Source organism: Schistocerca gregaria, unplaced genomic scaffold (genome assembly GCF_023897955.1).
Source record: "Schistocerca gregaria isolate iqSchGreg1 unplaced genomic scaffold, iqSchGreg1.2 ptg000167l, whole genome shotgun sequence".
Taxonomy (NCBI): Eukaryota; Metazoa; Arthropoda; class Insecta; order Orthoptera; family Acrididae; genus Schistocerca; species Schistocerca gregaria.
Genome location: NW_026061723.1, coordinates 1,265,056 through 1,272,551, shown reverse-complemented (window position 1 = coordinate 1,272,551; position 7,496 = coordinate 1,265,056). Strand labels below are relative to the sequence as shown.

Genomic DNA, 7,496 nt, shown 5'->3' with positions numbered 1-7,496 from the left:
TTTCATTTTTTACCCCCATTCCATATTCACCTACTACGTTTCCTTTTCTTCCATTTCCTACTGTCGAATTCCAGTCACCCATTAATATTAAATTTTCATCTCCCATCACTATCCGAATGATTTCTTTTATCTCATCACACATTTCATCAATTTCTTCATCATCTGCGGACTACTTTTACGACTTTGGTAGGCGTGGGATTCGTGGCTATCTTGGCCGCAACAATGCGTTCACTATGCTGTTTGTAGTAGCTTACCCGCATTCCTATTTTTATTAATTATTAGACCTACTTATGCATTAGCTTCATATTAGCCTTCCTAATACTAAAATCTATATCCGATGTTAACAATGACGCCGGTGGATGGACTATCAGGAAATTACTGACCGTCGAGAAAGTCACAAATATAACCGACAAGCTAATGGGCCCTTCACAGGAAAAGGTTTTTTGCCAGAAAACGGGGAAAATTGAAACCCAGCAAATGAGTAAAAAAATGTATATTCACTGACAAAAAAAATAGTGTACGCACACAACTTACACAACAATAGTCTGGGATTACTCTATTACGTAATACAGTTTTTGTGATTGTATCTGGCAGCTTTAGTTATTTTTAATTAAAAGAGGCTTTAAAAGGACAGAAAGAACGTGTTGGACTACGCTACAGATCGTTCTGTTAGCACAGTCTTTACTTTGTAATCACTTTCGTTGACTTCAGCAACTCTCAACAGAAATCTTCAACCTAACCGAGACAATGTGCTACGATACAGCCGAGATCATGACAAGAGAATGGGCTACATCACACTCGAAGTAAATTTATATAGGTAAGGATCCCCATGACCTGTATACGTCTGTTATAAAAAATCTCCAAGCCACTCTCCTCAAATAGACCGCAATCTTCTCTTGACCTTCAACTGTTACTATTTCAGAATTAGAAACCAGATTCAAAGAAAATTTGGCTACAAGGCACAAAACTAGAAAAATAAAAATAATAAAAGTGAGAACGTGAAACATGTTAGCAATAACCATAAACAGGAGATTTACAGAAAATATAATTGAGAAAGGAAATCATTAATATTATCGACCGTTTAGGAACTCTAGGCTACGAAATGGATAAAACCACATATCGAATAAGTGGTGGAAGAGTTAGTGTGTTTTAAGATTAAATCCAAACAAGAATTAGAGAAAAATATATCGAAGCAAGGCCTCTATTACGAAAAATTGCTAAATCTCGAGACAAATTGTGTCCTTCTGTATTAGATGAAATGTTTTGGACCCTAGTACGGATGAAACAGTATCTGCAGTATCAACAGGAACTTCGGACATGTGTTTCATATTTCATCCAAGCCTGCAGTCTATAAATATTTAAACAAAATACTAAAACAAAATACCACTACAGGGGAATTACTTACGAAGTAGTTCTTGGTAAAGAAACACAGGACACAATTACGTATGTAGGCTTAATACGAACTACAACTGTGTTCATAAATCGCTATAGTTGCCTTGGACTAACGACGAGCAAATATCAATATAACCTGTACGCTTTTCAAAGCTGTTATCCATGAAAAAGCCAAACTACGTATCGTGAACAAAATACAATTTAACACCGAAACAATGACATTAGCTGACAATGGGCACAGACTTTAGTCAATAGGCACTGTTGAAAATTTGTGCCAGACCAGGATTAGCACCCGAGTCCCCTGGTTACGAGGGAGAGGCAATGATCACTGTGTCCGAATTACACAGTGGTCAACAGAATAGCACGAACTGCCCGAGCATGCCGTTCTTTAGATCCAAATTCTCAATTTCTCCATAGACTGCTAATGCACTGCTCCTTGAACATAATCCTCCTCCCTTTAATTATACAGTACATGGCCAAAAAAACAGACACCGAATATATGCAAACTTGGCCTTACGAACATTGCAGACGTCGTCTATGTAACACACGTCAAACTTCAAAGAATTTACCAATTCGTTGCATTGTTTACTATAGACCACAAATCAAGTAACGTAAAAAAAGCACTGCGTTTATTGAGATCATGATTCAGAGTTAAAAAAAAACTAATAAGTCGCCTACATATTACAGTTGCTGCCGAAAGAGGAGAACCATTATTTTCCCACAAAAGGAAATATAGTTAAAATTACGCTTCTATTTCGGTTAGTTTATGCGGTTACTAAAATTTGCAGTGAAAGTTACATAGTGGACTCTACCCTCCCCCCACCAGAAACGTAGTTATCGTGGCTGTTGTGAGAATTTTGTACACAGTTAGAGAAAGTGTGTTAAATGTGGCGCAGATGGAAACGCTAGGCTACGCTACAGGGCAATCTGCTCGCACAACGTTTAGTCGGCATTCATAATCGTTGGCGTAAACAACTCTCAATCAAATTACCACCTTCCAACCTAACTTAGATCTCGGGCTACACTACCAATCGGCCTGTCATCACAACCAAAAATTCATTGAGGGGGGTGGGGGGATTTCCTGTAGCTCTCTCTAATGTATCTCTAGGCAAAACTGCCAGTTTTGTCAGAGTCAACAGCAAGATTTACCAATGGTAAACACTTTTGAGACGGCTCGTAATTTTAGAATAGTCCTCTTCGTCTTACTTGGCATAAATTGTTCGCTGGCGTCCCAGCAGCTAGCTCCCTAAGTGTCTGCTTCTGCCATCGCACCACGCCAGTCTGCTGTTGTCCTAGCAGACCGAACGCACCGCACATCCGACACCTTCGGAACCACTCACTGGCCAGTTAGCAACTGAGCGGAACACTGTTTACATCGTGAAAGGAAAACTATGCAAAGATGTACACTTAAATGGCACGACTGAGTAGCACACACACAGTAATATCTGAGGAATGTCCTTCGACACGCGCAGAACGAAAGTCTTCTCGCGAACGTACAGCGTCTCTGAAAAAAAATCTCGTGACTATATTCCGGCGTTACGGCCAGGTTCTCATACAAATGAGCAAAAAAGGGTACATTTGAAATTCTTTTTGAGACAATGAAAATACATTCGAAAGATCTGTTTGGGAATTACGAGTGATAATACTATGAGCTTAATTTTAGATTTTCAATAAAAAATGGCGCCCGTAATTATGATTTGATCAAGGGCCTGCGAGACTGGAGTACGCAGAGCGCGTGCAGTGTGGCACCTCATATGTTACCTGAATTCAAAAATGGGTAACATCAGTTGATACTACATTATTCCTCTGAAATTGAAAATGGATAACATCAGTCGATAAAACATAAAATTTATGGGAGCGTATACCTAACCGCAATGAAACAACCTTAAATTTAACGATACAGTGCTAATTCGAACTTTGAGTTCGATTTTTGAGGGTTTGTTTCACTCCTTATGCCTACACAAAAATTAGTTAATATTAACAAATGTCATATTATAGCTATAAGTTCCTAAGAAAAGTGTTTACTTTTAGGGGTCAGAGGTAGATGTTAAGAGAACGAACCACTTTTAATTTATGCTGCATGCCGTTCTGAGAAAATAGTTACCCGAAAAAAATGTGTTCAAAGTTTAGGGAAAACATTTAGTTATATTATTACTTCGATTTGCATGAACTGAGTGTTACATATATATTTTTAATGTCGCTGAAAACGAATCTGAAGTCAGATTTTCAATATTCAAAACAGCTAATCCAATACGGAGGGCAACCGATTATGTTTTGACCAATTTTTACCAAAAATGTATTTTCGTTATTTACGTTTAGTCTGCAAGTCAAGGAGTATTTATCAACCCTTCCTCTACCTCTGATTGTTCCTAGACAGCAACTTCCTGTTCTTCTTGGCAGGAAAAGCCGATCTGTCAAAGCTGGATATGCAGCACTCGGCAGCCTGCACTTGATATTCGTCCGTATTTTCGGTGAGTATGTTTGCATGCATTCTGCAGTATGAATCATTTTGAGCACGTGCGACACGGGACGAGTTATCATCTACATCTATATGGATACCCTGCAAAACACATTTAAGTGCCTGGCAAAGGGTTCATCGAATCACCTTCACAACTGATAATTAATTGAAACCCTCAGCTGCCGACAGGTGTTGTTGATATACTTCGATGGGGACAGCTGAAAAGTGTGCCCCTACTGGGACTCGAACCCAGAATCACCTGCTTACAAGGCAGACGCTCAATCCATCTGAGCCATCGAGGGCACACATGAACAGCACGACTGCAGGAATTTATCCCTCGCACGCTTCCCGTGAGACTCACATCCCCAACCGTCCACAATCCGCATACGTAATGTACTTAATAGGTATTTGTCCATCCACTCATTACTGGCTCACACTAAGGTGACGATTCCCGTAAGAGTTCCGGCAACCTGTGCGCATTCGCACAGACGAAGGTCAATGGCTGGGTAACGTTTAACCATAGATATGAAGATAGTAACTGCTCTCGAAAGAACAGGCGCCACTGACGACCTTGCAACTCTTCTAGAATACATGATAGACCGGCCGATGTGGCCGAGCGGTTGTAGGCGCTTCAGTCGGGAGCCACGCGACCGCCACGGTCGCAGGTTCAAATCCTGCCTCGAGCATGGGTGTGTGTGATGTCCTTAATTTAGTTAGGTTTAAGTCGTTCTAAGTTCTAGGAAACTGATGACCTCAGATGTTAAGTCCCAAAGTGCTCAGAGCCATTTGAACCATCAGTCCCCATGTTTACACACTACTTACAGTAACTTATGCTAAGGACAACACACACACAACCATGCCCGAGGGAGGACTCGAACCTCCAACAGGGGGAGCCGCGCGAACCGTGACAAGGCGTTGGACACATGGCGGGTACCCCGCGCGGCTCATGGCAGCCGTGACACTGCTTCAAACAATGGACTGTAGAAACTTTTGTAAAGCACGGATTAAAAAAAAAAAAACTTTCTGTTCCAAGAGTCTAGACAAGTACACCTTTAAAAAATGCAACTACAAAGAAATTGAATTTTCGAACGTTTTGAATGAGAACCTGTCCTTATGGAACACCGTTGATCAAATGTCACAGGGATTATATACTCAGGTTTCACATGTGGATTAACACTTTCTAATCAATATCCGGAATGAGCAGGGCTTAAAACTTTGAAGAGTTAAATTTCAAGGGCCGTTCTCTTGTATGCAAATAGTTTCACAGTAAAAATTTCTCTAGTTTTATTTATTAATTTATTTATTTATTTTTTGCTGTAGGTAAAGAAGGATAGCATTGTGAGGAGGGGGAAGGGGGGGGGGAGGAATCTTGCATCTCCCACCTTGGAATTCTGAGTTGTTGTTGTTGTTGTTGTCTTCAGTCCTGAGACTGGTTTGATGCAGCTCTCCATGCTACTCTATCCTGTGCAAGCTGCTTCATCTCCCAGTACCTACTGCAACCTACATCCTTCTGAATCTGCTTAGTGTACTGATCTCTCGGTCTCCCTCTACGATTTTTACCCTCCACGCTGCCCTCCAATGCTAAATTTGTGATCCCTTGATGCCTCAAAACATGTCCTAACAACTGATCCCTTCTTCTAGTCAAGTTGTGCCACAAACTTCTCTTCTCCCCAATCCTATTCAATACCTCCTCATTAGTTACGTGATCTATCCACCTTATCTTCAGTATTCTTCTGTAGCACCACATTTCAAAAGCTTCTATTCTCTTCTTGTCCAAACTAGTTATCGTCCATGTTTCACTTCCATACATGGCTACACTCCAAACAAATACTTTCAGAAACGACTTCCTGATACATAAATCTATATTTGATGTTAACAAATTTCTCTTCTTCAGAAACGCTTTCCTTGCCATTGCCAGTCTACATTTTATATCCTCTCTACTTCGACCATCATCAGTTATTTTACTTCCTAAATAGCAAAACTCCTTTACTACTTTAAGTGTCTCATTTCCTAATCTAATTCCCTCAGCATCACCCGATTTAATTTGACTACATTCCATTATCCTCGTTTTGCTTTTGTTAATGTTCATCTTATATCCTCCTTTCAAGACACTGTCCATTCCGTTCAACTGCTCTTCCAAGTCCTTTGCCGTCTCTGACAGAATTACAATGTCATCGGCGAACCTCAAAGTTTTTACTTCGTCTCCATGAATTTTAATACCTACTCCAAATTTTTCTTTTGTTTCCTTTACTGCTTGCTCAATATACAGATTGAATAACATTGGGGAGAGGCTACAACCCTGTCTCACTCCTTTCCCAACCACTGCTTCCCTTTCATGCCCCTCGACTCTTATAACTGCCATCTGGTTTCTGTACAAATTATAAATAGCCTTTCGCTCCCTGTATTTTACCCCTGCCACCTTTAGAATTTGAAAAAGAGTATTCCAGTCAACATTGTCAAAAGCTTTCTCTAAGTCTACAAATGCTAGAAACGTAGGTTTGCCTTTTCTTAATCTTTCTTCTAAGATAAGTCGTAAGGTCAGTATTGCCTCACGTGTTCCAACATTTCGACGGAATCCAAACTGATCCTCCCCGAGGTCTGCATCTACCAGTTTTTCAATTCGTCTGTAAAGAATTCGCGTTAGTATTTTGCAGCCGTGGCTTATTAAACTGATAGTTCGGTAATTTTCACATCTGTCAGCACCTGCTTTCTTTGGGATTGGAATTATTATATTCTTCTTGAAGTCTGAGGGTATTTCGCCTGTCTCATACATCTTGCTCACCAGCTGGTAGAGTTTTGTCATGACTGGCTCTCCCAAGGCCGTCAGTAGTTCTAATGGGATGTTGTCTACCCCCGGGGCCTTGTTTCGACTCAGGTCTTTCAGTGCTCTGTCAAACTCTTCACGCAATATTGTATCTCCCATTTCGTCTTCATCTACATCCTCTTCTATTTCCATAATATTGTCCTCAAGTACATCGCCCTTGTATAAACCTTCTATATACTCCTTCCACCTTTCTGCCTTCCCTTCTTTGCTTAGAACTGGGCTGCCATCTGAGCTCTTGATATTCATACACGTGGTTCTCTTCTCTCCAAAGGTCTCTTTAGTTTTCCTGTAGGCAGTATCTATCTTACCCCTAGTGAGATAAGCTTCTACATCCTTACATTTGTCCTCTAGCCATCCCTGTTTAGCCATTTTGCACTTCCTGTCGATCTCATTTTTGAGACGTTTGTATTCCTTTTTGCCTGCTTCATTTACTGCATTTTTATATTTTCTCCTTTCATCAATTAAATTCAATATTTCTTCTGTTACCCAAGGATTTCTAGCAGCCCTCGTCTTTGTACCTACTTTATCCTCTGCTGCCTTCACTACTACATCCCTCAGAGCTACCCATTCTTCTTCTACTGTATTTCTTTCCCCTATTCCTGTCAATTGTTCCCTTATGCTCTCTCTGAAACTCTGTACAACCTCTGGTTCTTTCAGTTTATCCAGGTCCCATCTCTTTAATTTCTCACATTTTTGCAGTTTCTTCAGTTTTAATCTACAGGTCATAACCAATAGATTGTGGTCAGAGTCCACATCTGCCCCTGGAAATGTCTTACAACTTAAAACCTGGTTCCTAAATCTCTGTCTTACCATTATATAATC

General features: G+C 40.4%; 1 non-coding gene across 1 annotated transcript; it reads right to left on the bottom strand.

Moving 5' to 3' along the window:
- Nucleotides 1-4,078: 4,078 nt before the first annotated feature.
- Nucleotides 4,079-4,153, bottom strand: Trnat-ugu (transfer RNA threonine (anticodon UGU)). The gene has a single exon. It is a non-coding gene; the product is annotated as a tRNA-Thr (tRNA).
- Between the last annotated feature and the right edge of the window lie 3,343 nt (nt 4,154-7,496).